The 15,761-nt window shown below is 46.4% G+C and overlaps 1 pseudogene; it reads left to right on the forward strand.

Annotated features, from left to right (window-relative positions):
- Positions 1-368: 368 nt before the first annotated feature.
- LOC149450509 (E3 ubiquitin-protein ligase TRIM11-like) lies at positions 369-5,609 on the forward strand (annotated as a pseudogene).
- The last annotated feature ends 10,152 nt before the right edge of the window (positions 5,610-15,761 follow it).

Raw genomic sequence — 15,761 nt, forward strand, 5'->3', positions numbered from 1 at the left:
TGGCCAGCTGTTACAGTAACTGTCTGTACTGTCCTCTATACAGGGAGGCCATGGTGGCTTGCAGTGGGGTTCACACAGCTCTGACCCCTGACTGGGCCCAGGAAATGCAATGGCTGAGTACCATGTAGAGATCTGCAATGGTGGTGTGATTCAGGAGCGGATCCAGGGAGATTTTCAAGTTGATGAGCTGGACTAGCACTTTCCCTTGATCTTTGGGGGGCTCAACCATTACCGTGGCCCCTTCCATATTCTTGTGGGCTTCAACTGGCAGGAACCAAACAACCTCTTGGAGGGGCACTAGGAATAGATTTTCGTTTGGGGGGATTGTGGACCACTCTCACCAGTCCAGCCTGTTATCTAGCTGGCCAATGGTGGACCTTAAAAGCCTTGATTACATTGAGCCAGACAGCTCACAGGCCAAAGCCCTGATCTTAGTCTTAGCCAGAGGGTGAGTTAGGTCCAGATCCTTCAGGATATTCATGTTCAGGACAATAGGCACCACCAGACTTACTGGACCGACCGACTCCACTACCTTGTCATCTCTCTTGATTTGCACCCAGGAAACTCCTTACACCATAATATGTAGGTTATTGGCTGCCTTCAGGGATAACCAGTAGGGCTTGAGCTGGTCCCAAGTAACGAACCACTGGATATACCTTGAACTCCATAACATTGACTTCTGTCCCAGTGTCAATCAAGCACAGGACTATCTGGTCTTTTGCTAAGGTGTTAACAACCTGAAGTGCAACCACAGCCTCTGGTCCAGTGGCTTCACTATGGGGGTGCGGGGGGTGTGCTCTGCACTTGGGTGACACCCGCCAGAGGGGTGACACTGGGGCTTTGTTTCTGTCTCTGCCAGAACTCCGGCGCTGGTCACTTGTTCGCTGCTCAGTACCGTCACAGAAGCAATGCTGATGGATTTTCAAGTGTCAGCGCTCCTCTGCTGGAGGCCGCTCAGAACCCCCTGTCCTGCACATCTCTATATGAGAGCAGAGGAGGGAGGGGGAGGGGAGGGAAATCTACACATTGGTAGTCACATGGCAGAAGCTCCACACCTGCCCTGTCCAGTCTCCTTCTGTAAGTTGTAGCTGATCCTATGCAGCCCCTCTGATGCTTTCCAGGCTGAGGAGAGGATTTGGGGGCGAGGAGAGATCTCTAATGGAAGGGGGAAAGGGGGGCTTCAGCTGTATACTGGAATCTGGGGGGGGACATTGTGGGGGGGGCTTAGGGGTATACAGTGCACCTCTCAACTCTGCACTCTGTACACAGGGCACCCCTCAGCCCTGCACTCTGTACACAGAGCACCCCTCAGCCCTGCACTCTGTACACAGAGCACCCCTCAACCCTGCACTCTATTAACAGGGCACCCCTCAGTCCTGCACTCTATACACAGGGCACCCCTCAACCCTGCACTTTATACAGAGCACACATCTGAAGGTCTGGTATGTAACAATGCCCCACTGTTAGTACAATCTGGTCACACCCACAACTTGATGCAGAGGACTGGCCGTGCTCAGCTGGAGGGGTGACACCATGTTTTTCCACACCAGGTGACATCAACCCTAGTGACACCACTGCTCTGACCTGTGGGGACCTTGCTTTGCCATTCTCGGCAGTTGGCCCTAGGAGCCTCTAGTTTAACGGCAGCCTTCGGTGCACTTATTTTTGGTCCAACTACTTGCCCAAAGCGACCACACCACCAGCTTTTCTGGTCTTCATCTGGGTCCCTCCATAGAGGGTCCTCACCCTTAGCACTGTCCCTGTCAGACGGGGATCCTGTCCCTAAACTAGCCATTCACAGAAATTGTACCAAACCCAAAAGCTGGAGTCTTAAATAGGTTCTGCTTCTGCCTGACCCAAGATGGTCACTAGGGTCACATGGGGCACCAGTGTCCAATCAGACAGCTATCTCCCTGCGACTGCAGGAAGTCATAGAGGAACCAAGTTCCTCACAACTTCCTTCCCCTTTTGCATTGCCACTTCAGTCGAGTGCCACCTGCAGTGGGGAGTACAGACTGCACCTGCCTAGACGGGGTGACTACCACCATTACTCTCTGCATGTTGGGGTGTTGGCACAATAATGAAGACATGTTTTGGGGGTACACAGGCTGCAGTATACGCAGTGTATAGTGTGAGCTCAGACTCTATAGAACAGAATCCCTTTTCAGCATCATGTAGTCACCTCCACTTCCCATCTCAATGCACTTAGTGCTCCTCACTTCTCCCCACATCCGTCTTTCCCTCATTCTCTGTCCTGCAATGTTGGGAGGTACGATTATCATGACTACTGCAAATAAAAGCTTCTTCCTTCTGTACTCTGATCTCCGTGTCCTATAATACTCACCCAGCCCAGCTTCCCCCCCCTGTAGGAGGGTGTCACCCCTCCCCCACTGCATTCCACTTCGGTGTCAGAGACTTTTAGTTTCATTTCTCTTCTGCTGTCAGCGATGGCGTTTGCTGCTTTGAGAGCTGAGCTGGAATGTTCCGTCTGTCTGGACATTTATACTGATCCTGTAATCCTGAAATGTGGACACAACTTCTGCCGGGTCTGTATTGATGGTGTGCTGGATACACAGGAGGGGTCTGGAGGATATTCCTGTCCTGAATGCAGAGAGAAGTTTCCGGGTCGTCCTCCACTGCAGAAGAACATGAAACTACGTAACATAGCAGAGGATTTGCTGCCTGCTCAGCCAGATCAGGAGGACTCCGGGGTCTTCTGTACTCACTGTGTGGACTCTCCTGTACCTGCTGTTAGATCCTGTCTACACTGTGAGGTTTCTCTGTGTGATAAACACCTGAAAGTCCACAAAAAGTCCCCAGAACACATCTTAACTGACCCCACCTTGTCCATGGAGAGCAGGAAATGCTCCGTCCATAAGAAGATCCTGGAGTATTACTGCACCGAGGATGAGACCTGTATCTGTGTGTCTTGTTGTATGATTGGAGAACACACAGGACATAAGATGGTGTCACTGGATGGGGCTTCTGAGAAGAAGAAGGAGACACTGAGGAATGTTCTGCAGAAACTTCTGACAAAGAGAGAGGAGATGGAGGAAAGAGTCCAGAGTCTTCAGAAACACAGGAGGAAAGTAGAAGAAGAAGCAGCTGGTGACACCAAGAGAGTCACTGCCCTGTTTAAAGTCCTCAGGAGACGTCTGAAAGTCCTGGAGAAGAGAGTCCTGAGGGACATCTCCGGGAGGGCAGAGCGGGTCTCCATCTTCATCCAGGATCTGGAAATAAAGAAGGAGGAGCTGTCCAGGAAGATGCGTGACATTGAGGAGATGTGTAACATGACGGATCCACTGACTGTCCTACAGGAATCAGACACAGGTGACTTGTGTGATACTGAGGATGGAGATAATGAGGACAGAGAGAGACATGAGGACCTCCTCCATGATGGAGGGGGGCTGGATGTGGCGGGGGTCTTACACACAGGTTTATCTGATATAATAACAGGGGTAAATGTATCCTTCTATATACAGGGGGCTGCAGACATATTACTGGATGGAAACACAGCTTATAATTATCTACAGATATTAGATGACAGGAAAACTGTATCCAGGTCATATAGAAACCAGAATAGCCCAGAAACATCAGAGAGATTCCAGTGTTCTCAGGTGATGAGCAGTCAGAGGTTCTCCTCAGGGAGACATTACTGGGAAGTGGATGTCGGGGGGTCAGATAGCTGTGTAGTCGGGATGTGTTACCCCAGTATAGACCGGAGAGGAGAGAAGTCAGTGATTGGATATAATACCATGTCCTGGGGCTTGGTCAGGGTTGGTGAAGAGTATTCAGTGATACATGACAGACATCAGATCCTCTTTCCCCCCAATCCCTCCAGTAACAGAGTCAGGATATATCTGGATTATGAAGCCGGGCGGATCTCCTTCTATGATCTGTGTGACCCGATCCGACACCTCCACACCTTCATCACCACCTTCACTGAGCCCCTCCATGCTGGGGTATGTGTATGGAGAGGTTGTATAAAGATCTGTGGGGGGAGGGGGGAGATGTGAGAACTCCGCCCACAGTCTGGTGATGTCAGATGAAGAATTGGAATTCATTTAATATTCATCCAATAGTATAAAGAGGTGGGCAGGGCTTCAGTCTCCACAAATGTTTCTATAGTAACTAAAGTTGAGATGTCTTACTGATCCCTGTGGAGTATTACTGGAGTAACAGTAACATGTTCCTATTGGTCAGTGAGGATGGGTGTGGCCTATCTATCTATCTATCTATCTATCTATCTATCTATCTATCCTATGACAATCTGACCCCTCCTCCCTGCCCCTTCCCCATGTGGTCCCTCTGTATAGGGTGGCACCATGATCAGACATAGAGTGTGGGGTGTGGTCACTGGGATGGGGTCACCACTCCTCTCTGCAACTTTCCCTCTTCCTTTCCCCTCCCCCACCTCTCTGCCTCTCCCTCAAGTGGTCCCCCTGTGTGGGGTGGCACCATGATCAGATATAGAGGGTGGGGTGCAGTCACTGTGATGGGATAGGATGGGATCACCTCTCCTCCCTGCTCCTTCTTGCCCCTCCCCCATGTGTTTCCTCTGTATGGGGTGGCACCATGATCAGACAAAGGGTGGGATGCGGTCAATGTGATGGGATAGGATGGGGTCACCTCTCTTCTCTGCCCCTCCCCCTCCTCCATACAATCTATACTACAAAGAGATGGAAATCAATGTAACAATCTGAGAGGAAATATATGAAGACGTCTTCTACAGATTTACTACTGAAAGAAATAATCTGATGTACCAGAGAGCCCAGACTGTGTTTCTTAGTCCCCGGTCACAGCGGTGCGACTCGTCATGTGAGTTGATAGTTTCTCATCACATGACAAGTCGCACTCTATTGTCCACAATGGAAGCGGTCATACCGGTACAAATCCCCCTCCATCCGAGTCGCACCGATTATGAAAGTTCTTCCTGCACTACTTTTTCCAAGTTCAGCTGCGACTTGCATAGACTTGTATATAAAGTCACACAGATGTCCTGCAAGTCGCACCTGAAGTCCCAGTGACATCCGACTTTGGAATCGAGTGACTTCAAGTGACGTTTCCAGATTACAAAGTGGGATCCAGTGGGACTGAAGACTTAGTTTGTAGGCCGAGTGGGTCAGGATTAGATCCCCGGTCAGGTGTTTCCTATCTGGGGCTCCAATAAAGAGATTTCTCATCACTTCCTGTCCCGGTGACAACATTTTCCTAGACAGGAAATTAGGGGAACTCTCCAACAGAAACACAGAGTGAAATAAGAATCCTATGTTTAGTGGAGTAAAGAAGGGGAAGGTTTGGGGCCCTGTCAGATCTTTCTATGTCTGGGTTCCTGGTACAGATTGGCCCTCACTCCTTGTCCCGGAGCCCCCTATAGTAGGAAAAGCCAGCCGGGGTTCTCCTCCTTCCCCACACCATCCACAACTAGAAATCAAGTCTTTGTCTTAGCATGGACTGTAATAGAACATCTCCTTCATTCGCCCACATATGTAAACGGTGTTCCCACCACACATGTGAGGTATCACCACAAACGTTACAACAAGAGCAATGATGGCGGCTCCAGACCTCCTCTGTAACTCCAAACTGGTAACCCCTAAAAATGTTTAAATCCTCACTTTTTTAAGAGATTTTTAAGTTCCATAGTTTGGCGCCATTTTACAAGCGTAACAAGTTAGGTATCTATTTACTTTTTATGTCACCAAAAACGGGTTATATATTATGTTTTTTGCATTAAAATTCATGAAAGTGTATTATTTCCCAAAAGATTGCGTTTGAAAAATCACAGAGTAAATAACGCGTGACATAAAAATTTGCATCACCCACCATTTTATTCTCTCGGGTCTCTTCTTAATATATATATAATGTTTAGGGGTTCTAAGTCTTTTTCTAGTAAAACAATGGTGATTGGTACATGTAGGGGGAATGTGAGAATCGGTGTGGGGGGGGGAAGTCGTGAAGAAACGATGTTGGATTCTATGAGATATTGGAAATGGTCTTTAGAGATGGAGGACATGGATGTTCTGAATCTATCTCTGCTTTCATCTTAGAATTCTCCTCTTTCTAGTACTTGCCGTGTTACACAAGATAGCTATGGAAGGAGGCTCCTTCCAGCATTTCTATGGAAGAGAAGGATCCTCTTAGAGGGCGGGGCTAGCCTCGGCCCCGTGTTGGTCCCCCCAATAGAAATTCCTATCATGGTGTAGCGCCTCCCCTGGTGGTTTCCAGGTATCTGCAGCCACAGCATGGGCACTCTGACATTGTTGTATACAAATGTAGCAATCTATACATTTCTGTGTTTTCTTCATTTTTGGAACATTTTGTTGTGTTGATTCTTAAACAATCCTCCATTATTCTTCTCCCTGAAGAAGTGGATCCCAATCCAGGAAACGTGTCGAGTTCAGTCATAGAATACAAATGGGAGGAGTTTGTAGAAATGAATGTGTGGGGGTGGAGATGACCATACGTTCTGGAAATGGATACATTATGTACAAATAATGATGACAAATGGAGGTTATCTAAAAGCTTTGTTCTCAATGAATTTATAACTTCATGATTCTTCTGGAATAAAGTATATGAAATGGTAATATAATATATTTTGTGTGAGTTGTGCCTCAAAAATCCTTCCATTCCATTGACACATTCTCTATATACACCCCCACACCACAGTGCCAAGAGCCTGAGCCACTGTAAGCTTCTTGTGTGCGGGGACCTGGAGAAGTGCAGCCCCATCGCTGGGGTGTCTGTGCCCACCCAAGGTTCAAAGTACTGAGAGGCTGAGAGGTCTCCTGCCATGACAGAACCCAAGGCTGGAGAGACCTGCTGCTGGTGTGAGGGCCTACACCAGAGCTGAGCTTCTGGGACCTGACTTCAGAGAACTGCAGACTGCCAAGTGATCTGGATCAGATTTCTGTGTACCAGGAGAGTTAGGGCAATAGATACGGCTCTTTATTCAGAAACCCACTATCCATCTACTGCACACTCTAAAAGGGACAGCTACACGTACACCACCTTCAGAAGGGCCCCAACGAAAGCTGGCCAAGACTAAGAATTAGCTACCAATACTTTATAGCCACCTCCAGGGGTACCCCTTTTGTCAGGAGCACATATGCCCGGCCACTATTGGAGCTGTATGCATGAAGTACACATGAGGACCTTTATTTTCTTGGTTTCATTGATTGCAATACTGTAACCCTGTTTGTGTCCATTATAATTTGGTATAACATTGTTACGGTTATAGGGCGGCCTATCGGGCATTGCCAATCTAGTACAGCATCTGTAACCCTGTGTGCTTGCTTGTTCATTGATTTATGAAATATTTATCAGCATTGCTTTACTACATTCATCTAACCTCCTCCAGTTGCTTGGCCTACTCTCTGTGTAGTGTCATAGAGGGGCAGCTTACTAACGCATGGGTTACACGGGCTCCAACCTACAACCGGGTGTGTCAGTGGGGACCAAGCATCTCTAAGAGTCGTGGCAGAACAGAGGACCTGTCATCACCAGCGGCTCCTGAGGGGTAAGCGCTACAAAAGGAAGACAACAAATGTTACATCTAAAATATATAAAGTCGGCAAAGAAATAATATTTGAAGGGAGTGTCACATTTCCTGAACCCCAATCACATCTGTGGGGGACACCTTCTGGGAGTTAATTGTGCCCATTTTTTAAGGCTAATAGAGAGATGGTCACATAAAGGGCATGGGGGGAGCGGGGGCGGGGCATTGCCGGGGGGAGCGGGGGCTGGGCATTGCCGGGGGGAACCTATACCAATGCACAAAATGTTAAAATTTGCTGGAATTGTCAGACTAATAACATGGCGGCTAAAATGGACCAAAGCACAAAAATACAAACATTTGGTGTGGCTGGGAGCAGTGATTTCAGTAATATTTATAGAGAACCATTAAAAATGCAAAATTCCATTACATGAAATGTCTGGGGGACACCCATGACATCATTGTCCAAATATGGTTCCTTGCATAGTTGTTCAGTGATGTCATATGGGAGACCCCGCCCCCCTTGTATATATGGGCTTTCAGCTGTCATTCAGTGTGAGGGAATAGATAGGACCAGACGTGGATCGGTAAGCAGAGTTTCCATCTTTTTCCCAGTTGGCCAGCATTGGGCATCACGACTGAAGTGGATCTACATGGCGGGACCATGTGATCGATGATGAATGTACATCAATGGGACTTCTGTTGATGAGTAAAGGACTTGGTAATACCTGTGTACATGTTTTCTTTGTGAATGAGTACTATGTACAGCCACCAGGCCCAGGTTGTGGGGAAGAAGCCCTTGTCCTCATCAACATGGGAAAGGGTGCTTTGCCAGGAGATCCCCCCTTGACCAGGTACCCCTCCATGTTTAGGTCATGTGGTCAGGTATGGTTCAGAGGAGGGGACCCCCCCTTTCATTGCCTGCCTCAGGCTGCATGTTTGGTAAAGTGTTTGGTATGCATTTTTGGGGGACCCCACACTTTTGTTTTATTTTAGCCGGGGGGGTTCAACCTTAAAAACCCTACTAGACATGAAGGGCCTGATATGAATTGCACCATTTTTTCTATCCCATACTTACACGGCCATGTAAGCAAATATCGCCATTCGTGTCATTGGTTGTCAAGGGCTTGGCTGTACCAACTCCTGACCACAGAAGAAATCAGCCATAACCCCACTACCATTTTTTTCCAGGAAATGGCCGGATTTCACATGGAAGTGGTCCTAGCGGCTCTAGCGGCGATCCCCTCCCGCCACTCGAAGGTGTTTCTCGGGCTTACTGTTAACGCCGTAAAAAACAGACCACCCAAAAGATGGGCAAAAAGTAGATACTATGGTGACAGATATCATAGATGCTGAAAAATCCGTCCTTAATAGCAGGTACGGGAAAACATGGATTTGTAGGACTTTGTGTTTGAGGGAGACTTCAGTGTGGATTTACACATCTTACACCAAGAATTCAATTCGGAAACATGAATAGACAAAACAGACGGAACATTCATGATGGAATTCAAATCTCCATGTCCTATAAGAGTGGCATACCGAAGCAATATGCTGCCTAATGGTGTCACAAATACAGATGAAGGGGGCCCTCATATAGGAGTCTGGGGTCCCATAGGGCCCAGAAACATCAATATGCATTGAAATGGATCATAAGTCATAAATACGCCGAGAATTGCACCCAACGATTTCCAATATGAACCAGGCCCTATGTTAGTTAGTGAGGCATATCTACAAACAGATGATGGAAGAAGGATTCAGTCCCATCCCATTGGTTAATAGGCCCCAGAAAAGGGACAAATGTCCCCGGAGTTCCTGTTGCAGGTGTTGGAACCCACAATTGGCATCTATAAAGCTGAAGTAGGACACATGAAATGGCATGGAGACAGAGGCATAGATGCAGCAATAGAGTCCATAGGAAATAATATGGTGTGGATGGCGTAGGTCCAGAATTATAGGGAACACTATTGGCACCGGACCTTTATAACTCCAAACCTCTTCTGGTCCTCGGGACCTATGTTGTGAGGGAGTATGAAGGGTCCCAGTGTCTCCAATCACAGCTCATCTATATCATGTGATTAACTGTGGCTAACCACATGCCGCCCAGCCACCGCCTATAAACGGCGGCAGGGCGGCGCTCGTAGGCAAAATGACGTTTTAAAACGAACCTCCGCAAAACAGGTAGGGGGCACGCGTGAGGCGCGTGCCCGCCCTGCCTGTCCCGCGGGTGTCCGCAGCGGGTGTCAGCCGCCGGGTCACGGCCGGTTTTTACCAGCCATTTTCCCGCGATGAGCTGTTATCACTGACACAGAGCAGAGCTGCATTGTTTACACACAACCTGCTCTGTGACAGTTTCCCCGACAAGCTGAAGAGAGAGAGAAGAATTTCTCTCCCTCGATCAGCTCCCCCCTCCCTCCCCCCGTCCAGCACACACCCCCCGCCCCCTAGTAAAACACTCCCCTTACACAGTAAACTCTAAATATGTTAACCCCTTCCTCCCCAGTGACATTAGTACAGTGTCAGTGGGGTTTTTTTTCACTGATCACTGTATTGGTGTCACTGGGGATGTCAGTGACCCCAAGTCAGTTCCCCCCCAGCGTCAAAATGTCCGCCACAGTCCCGCAGTCCCGCCATAAGTCGCTGATCGCCGCCATAAGTCCCTGATCGCCGCAATATGTCGCTGATCACCGCCATTATTAGTATAAAAAAAATTTAAAATCCCAGTATCTTTCCCGCCATTTGTAAACGCTATAACTTTCACGTAAACCAATTAATTGACACGTATTGGGGGTTTTTTTCAGCAAAGACATGTCGCAGAATGCATCTTGGCAGAAATTTATGACTAAATTTGATTTTTGCATTTTATTTTACTGGACATGTTTTATAGCAAAAAGTCCAAAATATTGTTTTTTTTCCCTCAAAATTCATTTATGTACCGTATTGCATGACCGCGCAATTGTCCGTTAAACTAGCGCAGCGCTGTATAGCAGAAAAATGGTGTAAATTGCAGTATCTATACCATAGTTTGCAGACGCTATAACTTCACACAAAGCAATCAATATACACTTATTGGGATTTTTTTTACCAAAAACATGGAGCAGAATACATTTTGGCCTAAATTTATAACCAACTTTGAATTTACTATATATTTTTTATAGTTGAAAAGTAAAAAATATTATTTTTCTTCAAAATTTTTGGTCTTTTTTTGTTTATAGCGTGAAAAATAAAAAGCGCACAGATGATCAAATTACACCGAAAAAAAGCTCTATTTGTGTGAAAAAAAGGACATAAATTTTGTTTGGGTGTAGCATTGCATGACCGCGCAATTATCAGTTGAATTAGTGCAGCGCCGAGTAGCAAAAAGAGGCGTGGTCATTAAGGGGGGTAAATCCTCAGGAGGGGGAGGGGTTAATCACAGCTACTCACAACAAAAACATCTGAATGAATCAATTTAATTCAGTTAAATTCTTGCTTATAGCAAAGAAATTATTTGCTATAAGCAATCATAATCTGTAAAAAAAAAAAACTGATCACTTCCCCAGAGTAGTACAATGATACTGTGGTAACACTTTACTACTCTGGTCACAGGGTATTATGGGAAAAAATGTAATAAAAAATAAAGAAAATTGAATTTTTTTTTGTACTGTCACCATTCAGTGTTCCTGATCTCCACCACACCAGTTATATGATGACGCTGTACTGCACTGGTGACAGCATGGAAAAAAAAGAATTGCAAAAAAAAAGTAATTTCTTAATTTTCCAAAAAATTATAACAACCAAATTACAACTTCAAAAAAATCACCATGCCTCTTACTAAATACCTCGGATTGTCTACTTTGCAAAAAGGGGATATCTGTACTGTCCTGACATTTGGGGGGATTTGTACTGTTCTGACATTTGGGGGGATTTGCACTGTCCTGACATTTGGGGGGATTTGCACTGTCCTGACATTTGGGGGGATTTGTACTGTCCTGACATTTGGGGGGATTTGTACTGTCCTGACATTTGGGGGGATTTGTACTGTTCTGACATTTGGGGGGGATTTGTACTGTCCTGACATTTGGGGGGATTTGTACTGTCCTGACATTTGGGGGGATTTGTACTGTTCTGACATTTGGGGGGATTTGTACCGTCCTGACATTTGGGGGGATTTGTACCGTCCTGACATTTGGGGGGATTTGTACTGTCCTGACATTTGGGGCATTTGTACTGTTCTGACATTTGGGGGGATTTGTACCGTCCTGACATTTGGGGGGATTTGTACTGTCCTGACATTTGGGGGGATTTGTACCGTCCTGACATTTGGGGGGATTTGTACCGTTCTGACATTTGGGGGGATTTGTACTGCCTGACATTTGGGGGGATTTGTACCGTCCTGACATTTGGGGGGATTTGTACTGTCCTGACATTTGGGGGGATATCTGTATTGTTCTGACATTTGGGGGGATTTGTACTGTCCTGACATTTGGGGGGATTTGTACTGTCCTGACATTTGGGGGGATTTGTACTGTCCTGACATTTGGGGGGATTTGTAAGTTTGCGAGAAGATATGTAAGTTTGGTACCTTTTTCTAGATCATTTTCATGGCCGGGCAGTTTGGCAGCAGGAGTTCATTTCAGATGGGAATTTTTGCCTTTTCATCGATGCTGCGGGATCCTTTTGTTTTTTTCAGCCATTTTGAACACGCTGGTGAGCCGAGCCTTGGCTCTAAAGGCTTCTGAGAAATATTGTGCTTCTGGAACTTTTTCCCATCAAAGTGGCTATTGAGTTATGGGGAAAAGCTTCAGTAATCGGTGTATACTCTTACGTACGGACAACAAAGGAGCATTATACGCCGCTACGTGTCTCTCATCAAAGTCTCCGCCAGTCATTGTTTTGTGCCGATATCTGGTCTACAAATGTCTTCCACTGAATTTATGGCTAAAAGCCAAACATATTCCTGGTAAAAGTTATGTTTTGGCGGATTCTTTCTCTCGGTTCCAGATGACACATTTCCTCCATCTATTCCCAGAAGCAGACCCAACAGGCACGGTTTGTCCTTCCCACTTGTAGGACCTCATTTGAACCCGGTCACTGACAACACAAAGCAGTCATTGGCTCCTTCAACATGGGTGGGATATCTGTCCGCCTGGTTTCTCCGGATATCGTTTTTGGAATTCTTTTTCTGAGGGTTTTGTATTTGTTATTTGGAAATTCCCTCTTGAGTAACAAATATTCATGGGCTAACATTTACAAAATCCGTTCCGAGGTTTCCTTTTTTTTTCTTCTAAGATTATACACTCCGCCTTCTTGTTTTAGCCTTTTTATTGTTCGGCTCTCGAAGGTCATAGAAAAAGTAATTCTCATACTGATTCTGGACAAGCTGTTACCCCTCAGCTGTTCACAATTACAAACTCGGTTGTTTTTTCTGATTTTGAAGCAGTTTTGCTTCGGGATGTTTTTTTCAGTTGCCCTTTTTTGCTGCTTTAAGGATTTCAGAAATAGTCTCTTCTAACAAAAATGATGACTCCGGCATACGAGTGAAAGGACCCGTCACTGGAGAGCAATCCATTAAACTACAGGAAAATCAGAAGCAGATCAGTTAGGTAAGGGTACCTGGGTTACGTTACACGTCTTCCCTCGTTCCCCTATTTGTCCTGTGCAGCTTAGAAAAGACTAAAAACCTAAAAAACAGACCGGATCGTAGAGATCTGCCTTTTAGTCATGGAAATGGTTCCCCACTTACCAGATTTCAGTTTATTAGAGTCTTTTAAAATGTAATAAAAAATTGAAGTTGAACCTCAATTATCTCCACATTCCTTTAGGGCGTCCACTGAAGGATCTCAACTAGGTTTGGAAGATAAAAAGCCGGAAGATGTAAATCCAATTGTTGGAGATCATACATAAGTCCTAACACGTCTATTTGATTCATTGTAGGTGGTACAAGTGTAATCAGGATTATCGGCCCTTCCTACGTCTACTGGGCACATAAGCGGCCCCCAGAAGGGTATCTTCTACTATCTTAGGTTTAAATCCAAGTAACTTGAGAGTTTTTCGGAGTGGTAGACGGGGAATGGTTTGTTTTTTGAAACTGGAAGATTACACTCACCGGCCACTTTATTGGGTCCTCCTGTTCAATGGCTTGGTAACACAAATTGCTAATCAGACAATCACATGGCAGCAAATCAATGCATTTAGGCATCTAGACGTGGTGAAGATGACTTGCGGAAGTTCAAACCGAGCATCAGAATGGGGAAGAAAGGGAATTTATTATTATTATACAGGATTTATGGCGCCAACAGTGTCCTCAGCGCTGTACAATATAACGGGAGACAATACAGCAACAATACAGATCAGTACAAGAGGGATAGGAGGGCCCTGATCCTGGGAGCTTACAATCTAAGAGGGAGGGGCTGATCCTGGGAGCTTACAATCTAAGAGGGAGGGCCTGATCCTGGGAGCTTACAATCTAAGAGGGAGGGCCCTGATCCTGGGAGCTTACAATCTAAGAGGGAGGGGCTGATCCTGGGAGCTTACAATCTAAGAGGGAGGGCCTGATCCTGGGAGCTTACAATCTAAGAGGGAGGGCCTGATCCTGGGAGCTTACAATCTAAGAAGGAGGTGCTGATCCTGGGAGCTTACAATCTAAGAGGGAGGGCCTGATCCTGGGAGCTTACAATCTAAGAGGGAGGCCCTGATCCTGGGAGCTTACAATCTAAGAGGGAGGCCCTGATCCTGGGAGCTTACAATCTAAGAGGGAGGCCCTGATCCTGGGAGCTTACAAGGGATTTAAGTGACTCTGAACGTGACATGGTTGTTGTTGCCAGATGGGCTGGTGTGAGTATTTCAAAAACTGCTGATCTGGGATTTTCCCGCACAACCATCTCTGGGGTTTACAGAGAATGGTCCGAAAAAGAGAAAATATCCAGTGAACAGCAGTTGTGTGGAGGAAAATGCCTTGTTGAGGTCAGAGGTCAGAGGAGAATGGGCAGACTGGTTGGAGATGATAGAAAGGCAACAGTAACTCCAATAACCCCTCGTTACAGCCAAAGTATACAGAATACCATCACTGAACGCACAACACATCCATCCTTGAAGCAGATGGGCTACAGCAGCAGAAGACCACACCGGGTGCCACTCCTGTCAGCTAAGAACAGGAAACAGAGGCTGCAACTCACACAGGATCACCAAAATTGGACAACAAAAGATTGGAAAAATGTTCTGGTCTGATGAGTCTGCAGTACATGTTTTGATTTGGAATAGAATGTGTCGTGTTCCCAATGCATTTGTGTGGATGGAAATAAAAGCTATTAGAAGGATTTTCAGCTTTATTCACTTTTGTCAACACACTGATATTAATTTGAACACAACTGTATCTGTACACCCAGAAGCTATAGGCAACAATATTAAACTATTAAAGATAGGAGCACTTGCCTAGTAATCTCTGTATTCTGGTCTGGGTTCAGCGACAGCTTTCCCATGGACAGGACCTCTCTCTCTCTCTCTCTATTTTTTAGCTCCTCCGGAACTACAAATCCCAGAAAGCTGATCCAGCGCAGGATGATGGGGAGATGATATATTTGGCTGCTTCTGGCTCTTTCTCTCGGCCCGGGGGGCTCAGACAGGATGGATGGAGGCTGCCGTTCCACAGTCCGGGATAGTGAGGCTCATCTGCTGTATCTGCATAGCTGTGTCGCAGATCTCCACGTCGGGGGTCCACGGCCGCTCACCATCCTCCAGCACTCTTCACAGCTCCTCTCTCCTCATCCACTAGAGCCGGCTGTGTGACCATCGCCTTCTCTCAGCGGAGACCCCAGGACCTGCACAGCGCCCCCTGCAGTGCCAGAGATGACATCTATACCATGATTGGTCAGAGGGCAGCTGCCCACCTACCTTTTACAAGGCTGCACAAAGACACTGCTAGCCGACATTGGATGATTCAAATCTATTAGAGAATCCTTGAATTGTTGTCCTCTCAGTTCTGTCTGCCATTCTTCTTTACTCTTCACCTTTAAAGGGCCCCAATCTGCTAGCAGAGGATACTATCCCCAACCTTTGGATGGACTATTCCATATCCACAAGTGCTCATTGTATTTAAAGGGGCGCCCCTCCTTAATACCAACATTTCTAGAAAGGCATTCATGTGTTCCCATTGCATTGTACCAGTGGTCACAAGGGAGCTGGCTGCCTTCGTAAGTCTCTCGTCCACAACCAGTGCTTCCCTCCCAATAGGCACCATTGATGCACAGTGGTTATGCGCAATCTGCTGATATTATTTAACCCCTTCATGCCT

The sequence above is a fragment of the Staurois parvus genome, unplaced genomic scaffold (assembly GCF_062004578.1).
Source record: "Staurois parvus isolate SC_StPar_1 unplaced genomic scaffold, SC_StPar_1.0 ptg000573l, whole genome shotgun sequence".
Lineage (NCBI taxonomy): Eukaryota > Metazoa > Chordata > Amphibia > Anura > Ranidae > Staurois > Staurois parvus.